The sequence below is a fragment of the Canis lupus genome, chromosome 2 (assembly GCF_048164855.1).
Source record: "Canis lupus baileyi chromosome 2, mCanLup2.hap1, whole genome shotgun sequence".
NCBI lineage: Eukaryota > Metazoa > Chordata > Mammalia > Carnivora > Canidae > Canis > Canis lupus.
Window position 1 is genome coordinate 45,802,189 of NC_132839.1, and position 21,371 is coordinate 45,823,559.

Sequence of the window (21,371 nt, forward strand, 5' to 3'; positions counted from 1 at the left end):
ATAACCGAGATAGGGCAGCCCTGGTGGCTCAGCGGTTTAGCGCCGCCTGCAGCCCGGGGTGTGATCCTGGAGACCCGGGATCGAGTCCCACATCGGGCTTCCTGCATGGAGCCTGCTTCTCCCTCTGCCTGTGTCTCTGCCTCTCTCTCGCTCTCTCTGAATGAATAAATAAATAAATCTTTAAAAAAAAAAAAATATAACCGAGATATCTTTCCATGTTATCTATGTTGTAATAATTAAAGTGAATATGGTTAGTATTTCATTTATGGCTGACTGTATTTTATTCAACTACCCCTCCATCTTGGCATTTAGGTTATTGTTAAATTTTCATGACTTTATGTTCTTCTAATCTGATTGTCGTACAAAGGCATATTTATTTATTTTGGATGAGCAATTTATCAGATATTTACATTATCCTGAATAGGATATTGAAGAGATGCACACACTCTCATGTTTAGTGCAATATTATTCACAACAGGCAACATATGGAGACAGACTTAGTGCCCCTGATGGAAGAATGGATGTGGTAGACACACACCATGGAATGTTACTCAGCCATGAGAAAGAAAGAAAGCCTGCCATTTGCAATGACATCGTTGGCCTTTGAGGACTTTGTGCTAAGGGAGATACAGTAGATAGGAAAAGACAAATACTGTATCATATCACTTAGGTGAGGAATCTAAAAAAAGCCAAATTCGGGGGCTTGTGGGTGGCTCAGCCGTTGAGAGTCTGCCTTAGACTGGGGTCGAGATCCCAGGGTCCTGGAATCGAGTCCCGCATTGGGCTCCCCACCGGTAGCCTCCTTCTCCCTCTGCCTGTGTCTCTGCCTCTCTCTCTGTGTCTCTCATGAATAAATAAATAAAATCTTTAAAAAAAGGGCAAGAGTACAAATTTGGAATGCCTAGTAAATAAGTCTTAGAGATCTAATGCACAGTATAGTGAATATACAATGCTATATTATAATCATCAAACTTGCTAAGAGACTAGAACTTAATTATTCCAACCACTAAGAAGAAATTATGTAATGCGATAGAGGGGCTAATTATCGCTACAATGGAAATCATATTAAAATATGTAAATGTATCAAATTAACATGTTGTACACCTTAAATTTACACAATGTTATATGTCAAATATATAGTTCAATAAAAACCCCACAGGTATTAACAGGGAAAAAAATCTTTTGAGCAAGAGATGTTGGTTTTCTAAGTCTAACGGCTTGACCATGTTGCCTGAACAATTCAGATAATAAGATACCGGAACACTTGATTATTTCCGTCAATTGGAAGAAACAACTGGTCAATTCAGTACATGATTATCCCCCCCCCCCTTAAATGGGAAGACATATCAAATTCTTAGGATAGCTTACAATCTCATCCTGCCTTATGTGAGGCAGAAAGTGCTAAGTGACAGAAGACACAGGTCAGCCACAGGCTTTCATTTCTCAGATGTCATACAAGAAAGAATTCCTTGTATCAGTTTTCTCTGTTGAATCTGTAGTTCTTAGTTAATTTCTCAATTAAGTCCAGATAGGGGCTAAACTAATTGGCCCTTTTAATATCTTTGGTGATGACTTATTTATATGCAATGTTAGTAAAGAGAAAGCAATACAATGTTGCCTATTGTAGATGAGCAATAAAAATTTGGTGGATGGAGTTGAGGGCTCCAGGGTCTTTATGGAATCATTCCTCAGCCAGAGCAAACTCATGAGGCTCTACATCAGAACTCCTGGTCACTACAGTTAAATTAACATCCAAACATGCTGAATTCTTCACTCTTCACTCCCCAGCCATCTATGCCATCATTTTCAAGCCAGATTTCTAGGATTAAAAAAAAATGGTGAATGGAGATTAGGAAACTGGAAGAGACAGAATTTATAATCCAAAACTGTGAGTGAATGCTGGTAGATGCTCCAATGGACAGTTTTACATAGACCCTCTCTGATTAGATATGAATCTATACATAGCACAGACCTGTTTGTATTCACATGGGGTGGAAAGCAGGCATAGCACCAGCTGTTTACTTTGTGGCTGTCATTATTTTCATATTAGCACCTGTTGAATTAGAAATATTAACGCCAGTTGATTTTGCCTGTGCATCTATTTAGTGAAGTGTTCTTAAATGTGAATGTGGTAGGCTAAAGAGCCTTATTAATGATCATGATATATAAAGAAATCACAAAAAGTTGTCCTTGCTAAAAGTTTCTAATAAATGAAAGAAACAGGCTGGTGGATGCTTAAAAAGACTTCACCGAACCACTTCAGGATGAGTGCTTCCGAAAGTTCTAATGACACCAAGCAGCATTTTCTTATCACATTCTGACTTCTGAAACCAGTGTAGCTGATTTTGAGTTTTAGTGCTGGGTGTAACTTCATGGCCACAGACTAAGTGAAGGCATTTCATTTAAAAGTGTCTTTATCCTGAAAAAAAAAAAAAAAAAAAAAAGGCTAAATAATACAGAGACCTTAGTTTGCTTTTTCCTCTATTTTTTTTTTTTTGCTTTGATTAGAATTTCCATGGGGGGGGTTATTAGTTACTGAAATTTGTATTTAAGATTTAGGAAAAGTTCTGCATATGACTTGTGTTTCTACTGCTAGGTTTATGATTATTTACAATGTTAAAAAACAAACAAACACCCAGGGGCACCTGGGTGGCTCAGTGGGTTAAGTATCTGACTCTTGATTTTAGCTCAGGTTATGATCTCAGGGTCACAAGATAGAGCCTCGAGCTCACCAGAGAGTCAGCTTGAGACTCTCTCTCTCCCTCTGCTCACTCTTTCTCTCTGGAGTAAATTTTTAAAAATCTTTAAAAAATTAGAATATCATCAGACATAGGTAACTATTGAATAAAGAATGTGGAAACAAGTTCATATCTTTCCTAAATCTCTTCCCTCAATTTCTGCTTCCCCATTAACAATGTTAATATGACACTTTAAATCAAAATGCTTCAGGCATCTCTAAGTTAGATATTAAGGTGAGATGCAAAAAAGACACTCCCTCTTCAGATAAATGTTTTCCCTCCTCCCATCCAGGTGCTATGAGAGATTTTGGTACTATGTTAATTTTAAAGATACATAAAGTACAATAGCTGCAACATTCTTTTGATACTCCAAATAGTTTTTTTTTTTTGAGGTTGTGTGTAAAATGCTTCCAAATAATTATGAAGACTTTCCCTGTTACAGGATGAGGGATTAAACCCTGTTTTTCACCCATCTTTGGGTATTTAGCTTCACACCACATTTTGAATTTTCCCAGTTTCAGCTTCCTTGAGCAAAACATCTTAGCAGCATCCAGAGAGCTGTCCAGCATGATGCATCCAAACGACGCGGAGAGTTCCTTAATACGTAGGTTGCTGGACCCACCCCCAGAGTTTCTGATTCAGCTGTTTTGGGCTGGGCTGAGAATCTTCCTTCCTTCCTTCCTTCCTTCCTTCCTTCCTTCCTTCCTTCCTTCCTTCCTTCCTTCCTTCCTTCCTTCCTTTTTTTTTAGATTTAAGATTTTATTTATTTATTCATGAGACACACACACACACACAGAGGCAGAGACAGGCAGAGGGAGAAGCAGCCTCCCCCAGGGTACCTGAATTGGGACTCAATCCCAGGATCCTGGGATCACGACCTGAGACGAAGGCAGATGTTCAACCACTGAACCACCCAGGCATCTGGAGAATCTACATTTCTGATCAGACCTCAGGTGGTCCTGAAGGTGACAATCCTGGGACCACACTTTGAGCATCACCACTTTGAGGAGATTCAGTTTTGTGTTTCCTCTTAGATGCTATATTTTTCAAATACATGTGCAACAAACAACCTTAGACTTTTAAGATTAAGCTGGTAGAGCAGAAAGAAGTGCCTGCTGCCCACTATGGAAACCATTTTTTTATAAAGTTACAAATTCCTCATCTCTATCCCTCCAAGTGATTTATTTTATTGATATCCAGCCATTCCCTTGAATTCCTCACTTGGGAAGATGCTACATAATAATAGAAGCATCATCAAACAGCAGGGGAGGTTCTGTTTAAGATATGTGGTGCAGGAATGTAATTAATAATTTGCTGAATGTGGGGCATCTGGATGGCACAGTTGGTTACAAGTGCAGCTCCTGATTTTGGCTCAGGTCACAGTCTCAGGGTCACGAGATCGAGTCCTGTCCTCAGCATGGAGTCTGCTTGAGATTCTCTCTTCCTCTGCCTCTCCTACTTATGTCCCCACCCCCATAACCAATAAATCAATCTTAAAAAAAATAATTTGCTGAATCAAAACAGAAATCAGTTATATCCTTTCAAATGGATATATTCTGCTATATGCCACCATTTCTTTTCTTTTTTTATACCACCGTTTTTATTATTCTCACCATGGATGCATTTTGAGAAGAACATTAGGAGGGAAACTGCTTCTTCATGTTTTCCTCTCTCTTAGCCACCACATCGTATTTCACTTTTCTCTAAGATCTCTGTGGGCGAAGGGGTTTTCCTAGGCCACTGAGCTCGTAAGTGATGGTATAAGAAAGCATCAAGGCTGCAAAGGATTGGGGTGGTCTTCACTGAATGGAGATGTCACCCGCTGTGTGAAGGCAAACAAAAGGTTACATGTAAGGAGCAGCTGTCTGCTCAATGCAGGCCTGGTGGGTAATGAGAAGGAATCAGCTGGCTGGGCTGCAAGAACTCCCCAAGGACCAGCTGTCCATTGGCCCTGCAATCAAGAACTTTGAACATTTGTGGAATGTCACCTTACCCAGGGAGCCAATGTACCTATTGGCCACTGTCTTTCTACACTCAGACCCAGACAGGATACCAGAGCAGAGACTATAGGTGGTGGTAGTCGTCCTAGGACCACCTGGGTGTCTGTCCCTCATTCCCTCCTTCCTCCTTGTGTTACTACCATTCTTGTGCAGGATCTAATGGTTTCTTCCTGTGCCTCACTGCATCTTAAAGCTGAGGCTACTAACTCCAAACCCGGACTGCTTGCTCTTCCATGGGAGCTTGGTAAACAGTCTAGACTGAGTCATTAGAACTCAGGTACCTTTAACCTCATCCTAGTGACACAGGGGGCAACCTAATTAGTATTTGTAGAATGAATGAATATTGTCTAGAAGACAGAAGCAGGTCACTGGTTGACATCCGATATTCAAAAAATTGTGCCTGCCCTTGGGTGGATAGTTTGCTGTGTATTGGTAGTGTGTTGGTGAAGGAAACAGAGCCATTCCCTACCTTTAAAAGAGTTTAGTAGGGAGTACAGACACTTAAACAAGTGATGGCCATGCATGTGATGGTATGAGATCTGGCAGATGAAAAGCTCTTACCACCTCTAGGTTCTGTCTTCAACAGAATCATAGGATATCGCGGAGCCCTCATATCCAATCCAGCTGATATTGCAATCTGGATGTTTCTCTTCAAGGCCAAGCGTTAACTAAGAATTCATTGTCTCTCTGTCTTTTGCACTGCCTTGCTCTCTTCCTGATCTTATTTGGTCATGGGTATAGGATAGGGGCTTCCCCGGCTCCTGGTGTAATTTCGATTCTAAGTAGTGACACCAGCATCAGTGAATAGCTATAGCAGCTGTGTAGAACTCTCTATAAATTAAAGCTGTAACTCCAAATGTGGAAAGCCAAGGAAACACAGCAGGCCTTCCCTTTCAAATGCCTACCAGTCATCCTGCTGAAGAAATTTGGATTTGCAGCCTCCCTTCAGTCTTCTGGAATAGAAGGTGTGAGAGAGACTGAGTGATCTAGGGTCCAATTAAAATTGTCCCTAAATGGAGGTGAGAATTTCAAAGGCCAATAAATGTTGTCGAGTGCAAAAACACTGCAGGGTCTGGATATTCAAGTAATAGTTCTTTTCCTCAGTTTTGGAAAGAAAGTTGTCCATCTAAAAAAAGCAGTGTTGAAGAACATGCTAATTAATCTAGCCAAGTGTGGCAAAGGGGAAATGTTGTAGAGCATTTTTTTTCCTAAGTAAAATCCCACTCTTTGGAATTGGCTGAGTTAAAGAAAAAATCTGGGGGCACTTTTTGGCATTAATAAGAAGTTTGGCCCTTAATGTAAGGTTAATTTACTTGGATGAAATCATAGCTATTCAACTTCCTATCACTCTTTCCAGAAAACCCTGTAGCCTGGGATCCTCCAGGCAGAGCTCATTTACATTTTTTTATCTCCCTATAGTCAATTCTGAAATTCCAGTGGTCATGTTCAGACATAACTTACCAGAAGAGTTATTTCATTCAAAAACATCTTAATTTTCAATGACATTTTGAATCTCCAAATCTATGCTACGGAGACCTCTTTATTTTGACATGTTCATTCTGGTTGAGTACATTTAATGTTTATGAAACTAAATTGAAAGCTAAAGACTATGTGCCTCTTCCTCCGTCCCCACCACCTTTTGGGTTCCTCTGTCTGAGCTTGGAGGGCTCCTTCTTCCATTTCCCTCTCTGATATACAGACTTCCAATTTCTATTTTTTGGCATTTGTAAGCTACCAAGAAAATGTGCCTTCTGTCAACCCTGAGTTGGAAATGACATTTTTGAGAACTTTGGGAAGATTGGCAAGGATCCCACCAAAGTGCATACCAAAGAAAGGTGATATAACTACAAAATATTTCCCTTGGAGGCTGAGTTGTATGGTGGAAAGAACCCCACTTGGGGAATAGACAGACCTGTGTGTAGATCCTGGCTCTGCCTCTTTTTCATCGTGTGATTAACCTCTGTACTGAAAAGAGGGGATTATATGGTCTTTCTTGCTGTGTGAAGATTAGTCTGTGAAAGGCTTAGCACAGTGCTTGGCCCATTGTAAAAGGTGGATAAATGGAAGCAATTATCATTACCATTCTCTGTTGGCAAACTTGTCTACGATACATTTGACCTGATTCACCTGGGGTTATTCTAATTTTTCTGTTGAGAAATGAGGTGCCCCATACAGATCCACCCTTTAAGTAAGTGCTTGCACAATGCTGACTGGTTCATGGTACTGGGTCATTGGGTAAAATGTACTTTCCACTTGGAAAGTCAAATGCCACTCAGAATTCTAAATAGTGGAGGGGAAAAATAATGACATAGAAAGTAAGAGCTTGCCGGTAACAAAATACTTCAAAGAAATAAAGGTTAGATCCAAAAATCAAAGATGCATTCTTTTGTTCAGTCAATATTTAATTGCTTAACTTGTGCTGGACCCTGTAGGGGATATATAGAGAAAGGATTTATTTTTTTTAACTTTTTAAAGATTTTATTTATTTATTCATAAGAGACACAGAGAGGCAGAGACATAGGCAGAGGGAGAAGCAGGCGCCCCACTGGGAGCCCGATGCAGGACTCAATCCCAGGATACTGGGATCATGACCTGAGCCGAAGGCAGATGCTCAACCACTGAGCCACCCAGGTGCCCCAGAGAGTGTATTTAAAAGTTACAGTCACAACTAATAATTTCTTTTTCCTTCTATAGAATTGAACTCACTCAACTTAGGAACTGACATTGCTTCTTAGTAGCTAGAAGGTAGGTGTGATGGTTTAATTTTCAATCCAGTTTAATGTCCTAAATCTAACTTAGTCACTTCTGCTTTATTCTGGCATCTCTAATTCAACTCAGCCTATGGGGAAGGAGCCCTTGGGACATACTGTTTGCATTCATGGGAAGGGACTCTAGTTCTCACAGGCACACCTGAATTTGGCTCCACCTGATCTTAGAGGAAAGGCCTCTGCCTTTACTGGCCATGTTGCAGAAGTGTCTCTGGGTGAGGTATATGTAAGTCTCTTCCAGCATTGCTCATGCACAGCGGGATCCTATCCCTGCTGCCCCTGAGATCTGGGTGTGAGCTTACTAAATCCCCATCTTGGAAGGTCAAGGTATTATTTTCAGTTTGGTATGTAGAAGATAGTTGATCCCACTAATGGAAGTGAAGAGGGATTCTAATGGATTTGAGATGCCCATTGGATAACTGGGCGAGATGCCTGCCAGCCTTCCGAAATGTGGGCCTGAGGTTCTAGAGAAAAACTAGGTATAGGAAATGGACATTGGGGAAGTCATCTGTTCAGTGGCAGGACCTGAAGCCATGAGGTCAAGAAAGGTAACCAGTGAAGTGTCAGCAGCTAGGTGGTTGGGTTGATGATCTGCCAAGCTCCATCGGGAAGGGGCTTGCCTCCCACCTGCAGATTCAGCCTCCACAGACTCTGGATTGCATCTCATCAGGAAGAATGGAAGTGATTTCCCCTGCCAGTACATTGTGCAACCCCCTGTTCTTGCTGGGGTGGCATACTGTTCTATACTGGGGTTCCAGTAATCCATTCTCATTCTCACCTGATGTTGTTCTTCATGGGGAGTAGACACCTAAGTGCCCACGGTGACTGAGAACATGGTATCTATGCTACCTGGGAGCAAATACTATTCTAGTATCTAACGAGACTTCTGAGTCTATCATACATGAAACCGTATTCAAGCTCATATCAGACAAGATGGTAGAGGGGAAGCAAAATGTAAATTTGAGAAGGTTCAAAAACATGGAAGCTGACGTGTAGTTGAGAGGTGAGGAGGAGGAGTTGAAAAGTGAGCTCTGCGGTGGTGGTCCTTCATATGCTTTCTGGGTCTCTTGGCCTAGATGCATTTGATTCAGAGATTCTTGCTTAAATCCTGGCCTAATTCCTAATCCTATTGCCTAATTCCTTGAACTCCTCCATGTCTGAGTTTTCCTACAGGGGGGCTAGGATCAAAGGTTTGTGATACCTATCGTGATTTTCTGAATTTTAATTTTTGGATTTTTCTGACAATTGCTACCTGCCAGTTTAGATCCTGATCTTAATCTGTTCTCTATGCCCTCACAGCCCCCACTAATGGCTGCTTGGTTCCATCTGTTGGATTCGCATTGACAGTGCCTTGCCTAGGACTAATCTCTGTTTCTGGGACTTCCTTTGGAATGACTTTCCTAGCACTGTGGGTATCTCTGGTCTTCTGGTGTTTGTTATATGATTTTAGACATAATCTTCTGCCCAAAACCTGGGCACTTATCGGCCCAGGGCACCAATCTTCACTGAGAACTACTATGTGTGCCCATTATCTTTCAAACAGCTTTCAGTATAGATGTATAGTTCTTATTTTGCAGGGCACACAAAAAAAAAGCATGTTGGGATTCAGAAGCTTGCCCAAGGTCACACAGCTAGGAAGTGGTAGGCCTAGGATTAATTGTCATATTGGATTGGTTCCAAAGCTCATCCACTCTTCACAACTATAGGTGGCTTCCAAAGAGGTGTGGGGAAGTTAGAAGGGTGAACAAGACAGTGTCCAAGAAGAGCAGGCCAGGAGTTTCAGATCTTTATGGTACCTCAGAGGAATGGGCTTGCTAATGACTGGAATGGAGAGGAAGGTCACAAATGTGAAGGAAGTGGGGGGAGATTCCACTCCAGGTTTCAGAGGAGGTATCAGCGTTAACACTTATCACAATGAACAAATTATGCTTGTCAGGATTTATTTATTTTTTTAAGATTTTATTTATTTATTCATGAGAAACAGAGAGAGAGAGAGAGAGAGAGAGAGAGAGGAGAGAGAGAGAAAGGGAGGGAGGGAGAGACACAGGCAGAGGGAGAAGCAGGCTCCATGCAGGGAGCCCAACGTGGGACTCAATCCTCGGTCTCCAGGATCACACCCTGGGCAGAAAACGGTGCTAAACCGCTGAGCCACCTGAGCTGCCCTAGGATTTAAAATCAAGATGAAATACACTATGTCGGGGCACCTGGGTGGCTCAGTGGTTGAGTGTCTGTCTGCCTTAAGCTCAGGTCATGATTCCAGGATCCTGGAATCCCATATCAAGCTCCCCTGCAGGAAGTCTGCTTCTCCCTCTGCCTATGTCTCTGTTTCTCTCTCTGTGTCTCTCATGAATAAATAAATGAAATCTTAAAAAAAAAGAAATGTACTACATCACCTAGATCCTATGAAAGAATGGTAATTGGAATGATGGTTGCAGATTTCATGTGACCTCTAGACACGATCCTGTTATTTCTGGGAGGTCAAGACACACATGCTGTGTACGTTTGTAGCAGATCTGCCTGCATTATTGGGCCAGTAATCTTGACCACCATCTCCAGGAAGTATGAGCTCAACATTTGTGAGAGAAGCACAAATGTTGCATCTCTGGTTCGCTATGAATAGAAACGGCTCCACTTTGCTAGATGTTCCTGATGTAAACGCATCTTTATCCAAACTATGGCTTTTTTCCTGCCCTAAGTATATGCAGAATAGCTAACATTCTTCCTTTTCCTTTTAGAAGGCGGATTAGTACCACCTGTCTCAGCTAACATTCATGGGATTGAGCAGGAAAAACAGTATTAGGGGAGGAAAGCTCCTTTGAATGCAGTATTTTAGGATTATTTCTTTGGTTGCCAAACTGCTACCTTTGTATTCAAAGGTGATGAGACATTCTCTGGCTGGGAGACAGACATCCCAGAAAGGTGTCAAGTTAAAAGAGGACTGATGAAAAGATTTGAGCCAGAGCCCTTGGAGGAGGGTAAGCGATTGATTGCAGGCGTTGCTTACACTTGCTTCTTACTGTTACAGTTGAGGGAAGGATTGTGGTCATCACCTTGCTGCCCCATCCCACCCCTTCTTCTGTGGAAAGTATTAACCCGGGCTCCCATTCCAACTGGATCTTTGCCATTCAGCCCAGGCTGCTCAATGGTTTCTCTGTACAGGGTAAAAGGGGGAAGGTGCAGTGTGTGGAGGTTCAAAGGGCTGTCTCTGAGCTGGGAGTCCTGAAATCTGTTCTTGGATTTGGCATTCAACAGGGGTAGCATCATGGACTAGGTATTTAACCTTTGGCTGCCTGCATGGTGCCCTTTTCTAAAATGGAGATAATGGAATTCTCTTGCAGGAGCATTGGAAAGATTAATGAGTTAATGTTTTGTGAAGTGCTTTGAGATTCTCAGATGAAAGGTGCTACATAATAATTATAATAACACTTTGTTCTTACATAGTGCTTTTCTTCCAGGGAGCTCAAACTGCTTTACCAAAATTATTTCATTAATCCTCACAGCATCCCTCTATGGCAGGTAGCAATTATGATCCCCTTTTCTCATCTCAGGAATCGGGGACACAAAGAAATAAATAGACATGGCCAAGGTCATCCAGCAGATTATTGGTAAAGTTATTGGCTAAATTGGGGTCTGATTCATTCATTCACACATTGGTTCATTCAGTTACTCATCACCGAACATGTACGCACAGTTATATGCCAGACACTAACTATTTGCAAGGGTAGTATGTGATACAAAGTTAAATAAAAATACATTCTTTGCCACTGAATAGATTGAGTTAATTAATAATAATTAATTATTTTTAAGATTTTATTTATTTCACAGAGAGAGAGAGAGAAAGTGAGCAGAAGCAGGGGGGAGCGGCAGACAGAGGGAGAGGGAGAAGCAGGCTCCCTGCTTGAGGGACTCCATCCCAGGACTCTGGGATCATGACCTGAGCTGAAGGGAGACACTCAATTGATTCACCCACCCAGGAGACCCTAAATAATTATTTAAAAAATATAGCAAGCATGTCATACGATGGAGTTTACCAGTGGAGAAAAATAAGTTGAAGAAACATGTCCCAGATAAGAGAATAAAAAAGCATGATAAATTTGGGGAGAGAGACTGCCCCTCCCCCCCCCCCCCCCCCGCCGGCCCGGCATGATGGGAGCACAGGGTAATTTGGACAGAAGAGTGGGCTAAGAAATTTGAACTTTATGCACAAGGCAATTGAGAAGCTTTGGAGGTTGTTCAAGTAGAAGGAACGAGGTCAGCTTTATATTTAGAAAATTAGCTCTGGTGGCTGAGTATTAAGAGGTTTGGATGCAAAAGAGACCTGAGTCCAAAGACAAGGAAAACAGCTCCCTGATTCCAAGTCCAGACCAGTTACTTGATCATTCTCAATGGCTTTTAAGCTAGAGCTCCAATGTTGTTTTGAAATTCTGCTCATGGTACTTCAAGAAAACAGCCATAACAGCGCTCTTTCATGGCTAGGATGTTTTCTCATTTCAAGAAGCATACAAATGTCTTAAAAAAATCAAATCATTTAGAATACAGCTTTTCATTGATGGTACAGTGAGCAACTGTCACTCTTCAGCTCTGAAATCCATCAGGCAAAATGCTTAAGTCTACATCAATTACTTATTATAATAGAAAGAGAGTCTTTGTTAGGCTATTTGTTAAGTATCTCTCCAAATTAGATACAAGAGAATGATCTTCAATGCAAAAGAGTATTCATTTGATTTCACATGATAAAGCATTCTGTGATTAGACATATTTATTTTTATTTTTGCCCATCATTATAAGCATACAGTCAATTTTAAGAACAGTTTTTGATCACTTGTATTTTTTTTCTCATCAAATGTCTTTTAAGTGTCTGACAATGAAAATGGTAAAGCCATCTTCCCTTCGTTAGAGGCTCTTAAAAGGGTTTTTTCAGGTATGTATGGATTCAGACCCACAAGCTACCCGTGGGAGAGAAGAGGAAGATCTACTTGATACTTAGCTGCTCTGCTTTGGGTCCCTCTGTTGTCACTCTTCATGAATAGTAGTGAGCTGGGTAAAGTCATACACTCAAAAAATTCCTCAAAATTAAAATCCTGACACATGGCTAGTTAAACTACTCAGAACTGCGGGTACATGCAATAAATGCTTGTTGACTAGCTGGCAATGAGCTCATTCAGAATTAATATATTTCTTCGAGCAACACTTGCTTTGTAATGAAGACATCATATCTGCTCTTAAGTTTAATGAGTATAATCAGTTAGGATAAGCACAGTTACACGGCAGTAACAAACATGTCTAAGTATCATGACTTTAACAATAGAGATTTAATTCTGGCTCAAAGTTCATTGCAGATTTACGTGACTCTCCAGGTGACTGCTCTGAATTTTACCTTCCTATCTGCATGCACTTCAGCGATTGCCAGAGGAGAACAAAAGAAAATCCATTTGCTGGCCAAATAAAGGCTTTTTAAAAAAAAGATTCTTATTTATTTATTCATGAGAGACACAGAGAGAGAGAGAGAGAGAAAGAGAGAGAGAAAGAGAGAGAGAGAGAGAGGCAGAGACACAGGCAGAGGGAGAAGCAGGCTCCATGCAGGGACCCCAAAGTGGGACTCCATCCCGGGTCTCCAGGATCATGCCCTGGGCTGAAGGCAGCGCTAGACCACTGAGCCACCCTGGCTGCCCAAATAAAGGCTTTTATTGAGAAGTTCCACTCTTTCCTTCTATTCCTATTACATTGACTAACGCAAAACACATGACTATGCCTAATTTCAGGGGGACAGGGCATTACGATCCTTTCATGTCCCCAGAAGAGGGGAGCTAAATATTAGGGGACAATTTAACATTTGCCATGGGCTTTTCTGATGGTCTTTGAAAATTACTGTTTTCAGAAAAAATCGTCTTTTTTGATTTAATGAACGGGCACCTTAATATTTGAAAACCAAGTTATTTGTTATTTGTGGCATTCCTGGAAGATTTACTGGTATTATTTTTTAAGATTTTATTTATTTTTTTGAGAGAGAGAGTGAGCAAGCACAAGCAGTGGGGGCAGGGGGCAGCAGGCAGAGTAAGAGGGAGAAGCAGGCTCCTCACTGAGCAAGGAGCCTGATGTGGGCTTGATTCCAGGACCCCAGGATCATGACATGAGCTGAAGGCAGATGCTTAACCGACTGAGCCACCCAGACTTACTGTTATTAATGCCATTGCTTAAATATAACCTACAGTAAAAAATATTGGTTAACTTCTCTCAGCTGATGGTAAAATGTTTGAGGGAAGGGACTAAGTCTGATTTTTCTCTGCATTTCCACAACCTGGAGGGTTGGCTGTCACACTCACCACTAAACATCTTCCTATGCCTTGTGACACGGACAATTTGTACTTCATATACACCTGGAAGAAAATATAGGTAAGCTGAATTTTTTTTCTTTAAGGAGAAGAAACATCCCCAATTTTTATCATAGTAGGAAGTGTCCAGAAAATTTCTATAGTTGAACTTCTGATGTGTTTTTTAATTATATGTTAAGGCAAGCTAAAGTATCCAAGAAAACTAAATGATTTCTTTTTTAAAAATATTTTATATATTTATTTGAGAGAGAGAGAGAGAATATGGAGTATGCACCAGCACAAACAGGTGGGAGAGAAAGAAGCAGGCTCACCACTCAGCTGTGAGACATGGGGCTCGATCCCAGAACCTTGAGATCATGTCTGAGCCGAAGGCAGATGCTTAACTGACTGAGCCACCCAGATGCCCCAAAACTAAATAATTTCTTGAAGACATTTTTTATCTTTGGATGGGGTGGGGTGGAATTCATTTGTGCTGGATATAGTGAAGAGGTTACCAGGAAATTCTACTTTCTAAATGAATTCAGGTAATGAAATCAAGGAAACCTTACACTTCAAGTAGAGAGGCTTATTCTAATTCATGATAATTTCAGAATCATTAATAAAACTGTCAATATGTGCTTCTCGTGTTTGTTAAATTTACCTTTAACTGTCTTAAATCCATGAAAAGGCTAAACTATTATAAAAATCTTAAGATGTAGCTGACGTGTTTTCTCCTTGAATTTTATTCCCATATGTCTAGCAATTCCTTCCAATATATTTAAAATAATTTGTCTTCCTCATTGGCAAGGATATGCTTTCTAAGGTTTTCAGTATGTCCATCCCTGTTAGCTACGATCTTTGGTATTTATAATCTGTCTTCATGCATCCATTGCCTCATTCCCATAAGTGTCTGGTCACCCATTGATGTATGTATCTGAATCATTTTAATATAGAAACAGCAAGCTGGGGTGCCTGGGTAGCTCAAGTGGTTAAATGTCTGCCTTCGGCTCAGGATGTGGTCCCCGGGTCTTGGGATTGAGTCCAGCACTGGGATCCCCACGGGGAGTCTGCTTCTCCCTCTGCCTATGTCTCTGCCTCTCTCTGTGTCTGTCATGAATAAATAAATTTAAAAAAGAAGCAGTAAGTCCCATAGTAACATGATGTGGTTTAGTCTTTGTATGAAGCACAAATAACAGAGTTGGATTTTTTCTTACTATTTTGGATCCTCAGCATCTTCAATTCTTTGGGTTCACCTATATCTGTATTTCTATTTATTTATTTATTTATTTATTTATTTATTTATTTATTTATTTATAGAACGAGAGAGAGTGAACACACAAGCCAGAGGGTGGGGACAGAGGGAGAGAATTTTAAGCAGGCTTCACATCTAGCGAGGAGCCCAGTGCAGGACTCCATCTTACAACCATGAGATTATGACCTGAGCTAAAATCAAGAGTCCAAAGGACTGAGCCACCCAGGCACCCCCATCTGCATTTTAGATAAATTTCTTTGGATGTCCTGCTGTTTAGAAGGAGCCGTTCTTCTGGATTCCATGCTAGGTCAATGGGTTCCCTTTCAGTATATCTTGCACCAGAAGGGCCAGAAGACCTGAAATGTAAGCCAACAGTTCAGGTTGTTTTCTTGTTTAAACGGTCCTGTCAAAATGACTGGGTAATGTAGAGTGACCAAGATTGTTGGCATGGGAGTAGATACAGAGATGGAAGAGAGAGTGAATTCAGGAAATCACAGGCATTCAGGGATTCTCACCTGAAGACTGAAAGGTTGTCAGATGCTGCCCCATGAGTCTCCTATGTTAGCAACAACTTAGGCAGTGTCATTTTTAGAGTTGTCTCAACTGTTGTTTGGATGGGAAATGTGAAAGTGCGGGAGATACAGAGGCTAAAGGTCAGGGCTTCTAAGTTGTTCTGTGATTTTTTTTTAAAGATGCATTTATTTGTTTTTCCAAATTAGTGTGTATTGGAAAAGTAGTTTCTGGGTGAAGACCTCCAGGGGCAGTTTAATGAGCATACATATATCTCATGTTTGTGTTACGTTATATTTTATCATCATACACATACATTATGTTCTGCCTTTTTTCACTCCACACTGTTTCATATATTCTGCATGTCGATATTATTCATGCAGAAGTCATTTTTAATAGCTATCTGTGCCGTATTTAGTCAAGCTACTACATTTGAGTTGGCTTGCATCTAAATTTTAGAGTTGGTGATCTTTCTGATTCTAAAGACCGTATAAATTTACATAATGTAATGTAAAGTGTTTACATTGGTGTCTAAATTAGATACCGGCTAAAGGTTGCCCTCTTTTTCTTCCTCTTAATTCCCAATTGGATGCAGCCCCCAAACTTTGAGATTTCTGACTCCCAGTGCTCATCTCCAAGACTATCAATCCCGAGAAGGTGATTTTCATGTAATAATTTTCTGCTCATAGTTTTAACCTCTTTTGGTGCATTTCTATTATTTCTTTGTCCTTACTGGTGGTTGCACCAGCTCCCAGTTTAATATCATTTGCACATTTCATTAATATGTGGCTTACTCCCTCTTCGAGATCCTTAATAAAGATGTTAAATTAGATTGTATCTGACATTGACCCCTGGGGCACTGCAATGCTTTAACGATATCTCGTTTTCCTGTCTGCAGTGTATAGAATTCTTGCAGAATGCACGAGGCATAGCTTCAACCTGGGATAAATCTTCAATTTTAATTCTAAAGCAGAAGTCAAGTCATGTGGTTTGGGATAACTTGACATTGCCAGAGAACATACTTGTAGTTGCTAGGAAGTCATATTTTAGCAATTAAGTACAGGTTTGCCAGAATTATATGTCAGATTGCCAATCTGCTGACAATTACAAGAGATAGTCTCTCTAGCCTGCTTAATACATTTCAGTCAAACTGAGAAGGGTCTTGTTTTTCAAAATGAAACTTGGCTTTTTTTTTATTTCCAGGCTAGCAATCACCTTTCGCCAGCTTTTAAACAACATGCTTCTTCTGTGTTTCAAAGCAGTCTTATTAAAGAAATGGTTGTACCAATACACCAACCTAGACAGGCTTCAGGGAAGCATACCAGGTGCCCCACTGAGAATCCGGACATGAAATCAACTTTCAAATTTCAAGAATTTACTGGAAGTTCTTCTTCCAAATTGGAAACATTTATTTTTTTAATAGAGAAGGTATAATACCATACGATCTTCTTAGCACAAAATTTAACTCTCTAGTTGTACTTGGTTTAATTAAAGAAATCTCCATATTTATATCAGATAAAAGTTTTTCAAATAAGTTATAAAACAATATCTTAAAAATTGGGTTGTGTAGCCCAAAATGCCTATAAGGTGAAATTGACTATACTTAAATGGAATGTATTCTTTAATCATATCACCATAAAGCCTCCCAAATCACTCCAAATGATCAAATATTTTAAAAGTCCCATGGTAGACATTCTCATCATCTTCTCTCATTATAGTTTACAGTAAACTTCTTTTGTTTTGCAAAGTTTTGTGATCTCATCTTGGCTATCTATATTATACTTGTCTGCTTGGGCTGCCATAGACTGAGTGGCTTGAATAACAGAAATTCATTTTTCACCGTTCTGGGGCTGGGAAGTCTAAGATCAAGGCACCAGGCAATTTGATTCCTTAGTGAGGACTCTTTTCGTGGCTTATATACAGCTGCCCTCTCATTGTGTCCTCACATGGAGGAGAGACAGAGCAAGCCCTCTTTACTGTCACTCCTTATAATGACATCCTATCATGGGGGCTTCACCTTCATGACCTCATCTAAACCTAATTATTTCCCAAAGGTCCCATCTCCAAATACCATCACATGGGACCTGAGACTTAATATGAATTTGGGGGGTGGGGAGGGAACATACTCAGCCTGTAGTACATATTAAGACAATTCTTTAGCTTCAAACAGAAAAAAAATGATTGAAAGACAAAACACAACAAGAACTTGAAATTGGCTTTGTAAGTAAAATTTTTCATATCCATAAGCGCAACTGAAACAATTCAGCACTGATCACTGCTTAAACGGTGACGGAGGGAAGATGCTCTACTCCTGTGGGGGGTTCATACTTTCAAAGAGTTTTTCAAACATGTTATGATTAATTATGTCTTGGAAAGGACACTTTTCACCCACTTAGCTTATTGCATTTGGAAACGTGAATTCCAGAACATCCAAGAGAAATTATTTTGTCACCTGCTTCCTCCCTCTTTGTCCCACCTGTACCCCATGAAGAAGGATCACTCACCTCACCTACTTTAAGAAGTAGGTAATGATTCAGGCAGCTTAGACCATAAAACAAGACAGGGTAATCAGGTAGTGTCATGGAATATATCATCCAATCCTGCTTGGTTGGTGGGGTTTTGCTGGTAGAATTTAGATAGCTTCTGAAATTCCTGGCTTCTATTTTGGGTGAATGATTGGATATACAGCATTTTGTTATATTCTCCTGGCCTCTAACAGTTTAGCTGGCAAGAGAAGTGTTTTCTACAAGAGGAATTAGAATCATGTGAGATGTAGGGATGCCTGGGTGGCTTAGTCAGTTAAGCATCCAACTCTTGATTTTGGCTCAGGTCATGATCTCAGGGTCCTGGGATTGAGCCTCATGTCGGGCTCCCCACTCAGTGGGGAGTCTGCTTGTCTCCCTCTCTCTATACTCCTCCCCCACTCTGTCTCTCTCTAAAATAAATCTTTTTTTTTAAGATTTTATTTATTAGAGAGAGAGAGAGAGAGAGAACAGGTAGAGGGAATGGCAGGGAGAGGGAGAGGGAGAAGCTGGCAAGAAGCCCGATGTGGGGCTTGATCTCAGGATCCTGGAATCACGACATGAGCTGAAGGCAGATGCTTAATTGACTGAGCCATCCAGGCACTGTAAAATAAACCTTTTAAGAAAAGAATCATGTGAGATGTATAGTTTGATGCTAAATTATGAAAAACAGAGAAGGGTTCAAGCAGGGAGACGGGAGTTAATGTTCCCAAGGGCCTTGCTTTTGGCTCTTGGCTGCTCTTGTATACTCTTTGCTGGCTTCCAAATCTGCATATTTGTCTAGAGTCCTTTCCCTTGACCTCTACATTGTTTCATCCAACTGCCTACGAAACATTACCACGTGAAAACCCAAGATGACGAGAGGACCCAAACTTGATGGTAGGCTTTTCCTTTTTACTCTGTCCTTTGAGATGGGGCTCACACATTCCTTGGGGGGGCGGGGGTGGTGGTGGTAATTTGGCCTTATATAAGCAAACCAGTCTGTCAGCGACTGAATGTGTCTTCCCTCAAATTCGTATCTTAGAACTCTCACCCCCTCTGTGATAGTATTTGGAGGTGGGGACTTTAGTAAGTAATCAGGGTTAGGTTAGGTCATGAGAGTGGTGCCCCCATGGTGGAGTAATGCGTTTATAAAAAGAGAGACAGAATTTCTCTCTGTCTGTGTCTCTCTTTCTCTTTCTCTGCTGTGTGAAGAAACCATAAGAAGCCAGCCCTCTGCAAGCCAGGAAGAAGATCCTCCACAGAACCCGACCATACTGGCGCTCTGATCTTGGACCTCCAAAACCTCTACAATTGTGAGAAGTAAATAAATGCTCATTGTTTTAGTTGCCGAGTCTGTAGTACCTAGTTAGAGCAGCCCAAACTAAGACACAGTCTGCACGCAGATGTGACTGTAAGTGTTAACAGCTTCTGTCTGTGGCATAATCGTTAGCCAATTAATTTGAAGGCTTTTGGTTAAGTTTATAAGACAAAGTCAAAATCGCTGGTTGTTCTACAGCCACTGAAGAGGTTATGATACTCTGCTGCTCTTTTCAATAAGTCCACTTTGCAAAACTGAAATATTCCTGCTGTGACTTCTTTCTTCTTCCTCTTGGGAGGGAGAGATACCAAGTCTGAATGTTTCCCTCTGGTCCCTAGTAATGGGCAGAGTCTCTATATACTAAGTCCTTGGGAAAGAATGTCCAGAGCTGGTCTCTTATCTGGCATATATAGCCAGAGAACAGAGAGAGCTAAAGAAAAGGCAGCAGAGAGAGGCATTCTTCTACTTTAGCATAAATCATGACAGGCTTTCTTCTTTCAAGCGGTATTTGCCCACTAGTCAGAACCAAGCAGAATATCATAAACCCTATTTGTCTTAGATCTTATGTTTATACTACTTCAATGCTAGAAAACCTACTTATAATAATTATTTAGTATATAATAAAGGAGTTATTCTATGTGGAGCTTATGATGTGGCTGTAATATTCTATTTAATTTGCTTTTTAGAATAGATAGCATTGCTACCATTTAAATACCATTCTAGTCCTTGAACTGAAATGTTTCTAAAATTATGCAAAAAATAACGTTATCTGGTAAATTCTTTAGACACCCAATAGACACACATCAAAGAGAAATCCAATGCTAAAAATAGCTTTTATCTTAGATTTTTCTGGTTTACAAACTACCTAACTTGTATCTTCCCACTTGGCATCAAAATGAGATACCCCTGAAAAATAATGAGAAGGATGGCCTTGATTTTGAGTGTGCGCAGTAGTGGACAGAGACCTCTCATGGGTACAGAAACAAGAGAAATCTACACAGGAAGACACACACCATGAGGATGGGCAAGTGAGTATACCAACCACTGGCTGCCCATCCCTCCTTTGGCAAGGAACTCAATCCTAGGGTCGTTCATAGTTTCTACATTTGTTCAAAGAGGTTTATCACACGTACTTTGTCTACTTCATAGAGTGTCCGTGTTGATCATCTATAAAAGCTGCAAGCCAAGTTGTGTCATTCCCTTTGCATTGAGGCTTTCTCTGAGTCTCTTTATGGCTTCCCATAAGGTCTTTGAGCAAAGTGCATATTCTTATCATGACTTCAAGGCTTTGCATGATCTGGGCCTGTTTCCCTTGCCAGGCTCTTCTCTGACGATTCCCCTTGATTATAACGTCGTTTATGCCCTACTGGACTGGCTTTCTTTTAGAACCTTGAATTCACCTTAACATTCCTCTTGAAGGAAGGACCCCTGACATCCCAAGCTAGGTTGCTGTCCCTTCCCCACATCCCATGCTAGGTCCAGCCCCTCTGACATCAGGTACTAGGTCCACACCCCCCCCCGCCCCCCCCCCTCCGTCAATATCCTGCACTAGGTAAGGGCCCCCTGATATCCTGTGCTAGGTCAGTGACCCCTGCTGTGTGCTTACAGAGCCCCCATGTCCTTTCTTTCAAGGACTCACGTGAGTCCTAAGTACCTTGATCCTTTATCTAAGTTAAATTGTATTAGTATAAAGTTGATCTTTCCCCCAGACTGTCATCTCCATCAGGGCAGGGTCAATACTCCAGAACCAAGCAGAGCAGCAGCATGGTTTCGAGTGAAGGAAGAAGAGAATGAGGTGATGCTGGTGATAATCAATTTGAAACCTCATGTATGTGAACTGATTAATGTATGTACCCTTTTTGAAAACATCTTTGCAAGTAGAGATGGACCCTGTGGGCCACCTAGAAGACTCTCCCAGGCAATATGTTAAAATTATGGCTCAGTTCTCCACAATTTTGTAATGTTTAATG

The 21,371-nt window shown here is 40.9% G+C and overlaps 2 long non-coding RNA genes across 2 annotated transcripts in view; both read right to left on the reverse strand.

The window, feature by feature from the left end:
- The window catches only part of LOC140617226 (uncharacterized), a 202,949-nt gene that overhangs the window by 84,636 nt on the left and 96,942 nt on the right, over positions 1-21,371 (reverse strand). The gene's annotated exons all lie outside the window — the stretch shown is intronic.
- Positions 1,192-20,716, reverse strand: LOC140617108 (uncharacterized). The gene is made up of 3 exons (XR_012017354.1): positions 20,535-20,716; positions 13,830-13,883; positions 1,192-1,819 (listed from the first exon to the last, which is right to left on the reverse strand). It is a non-coding gene; the product is annotated as an uncharacterized lncRNA (long non-coding RNA).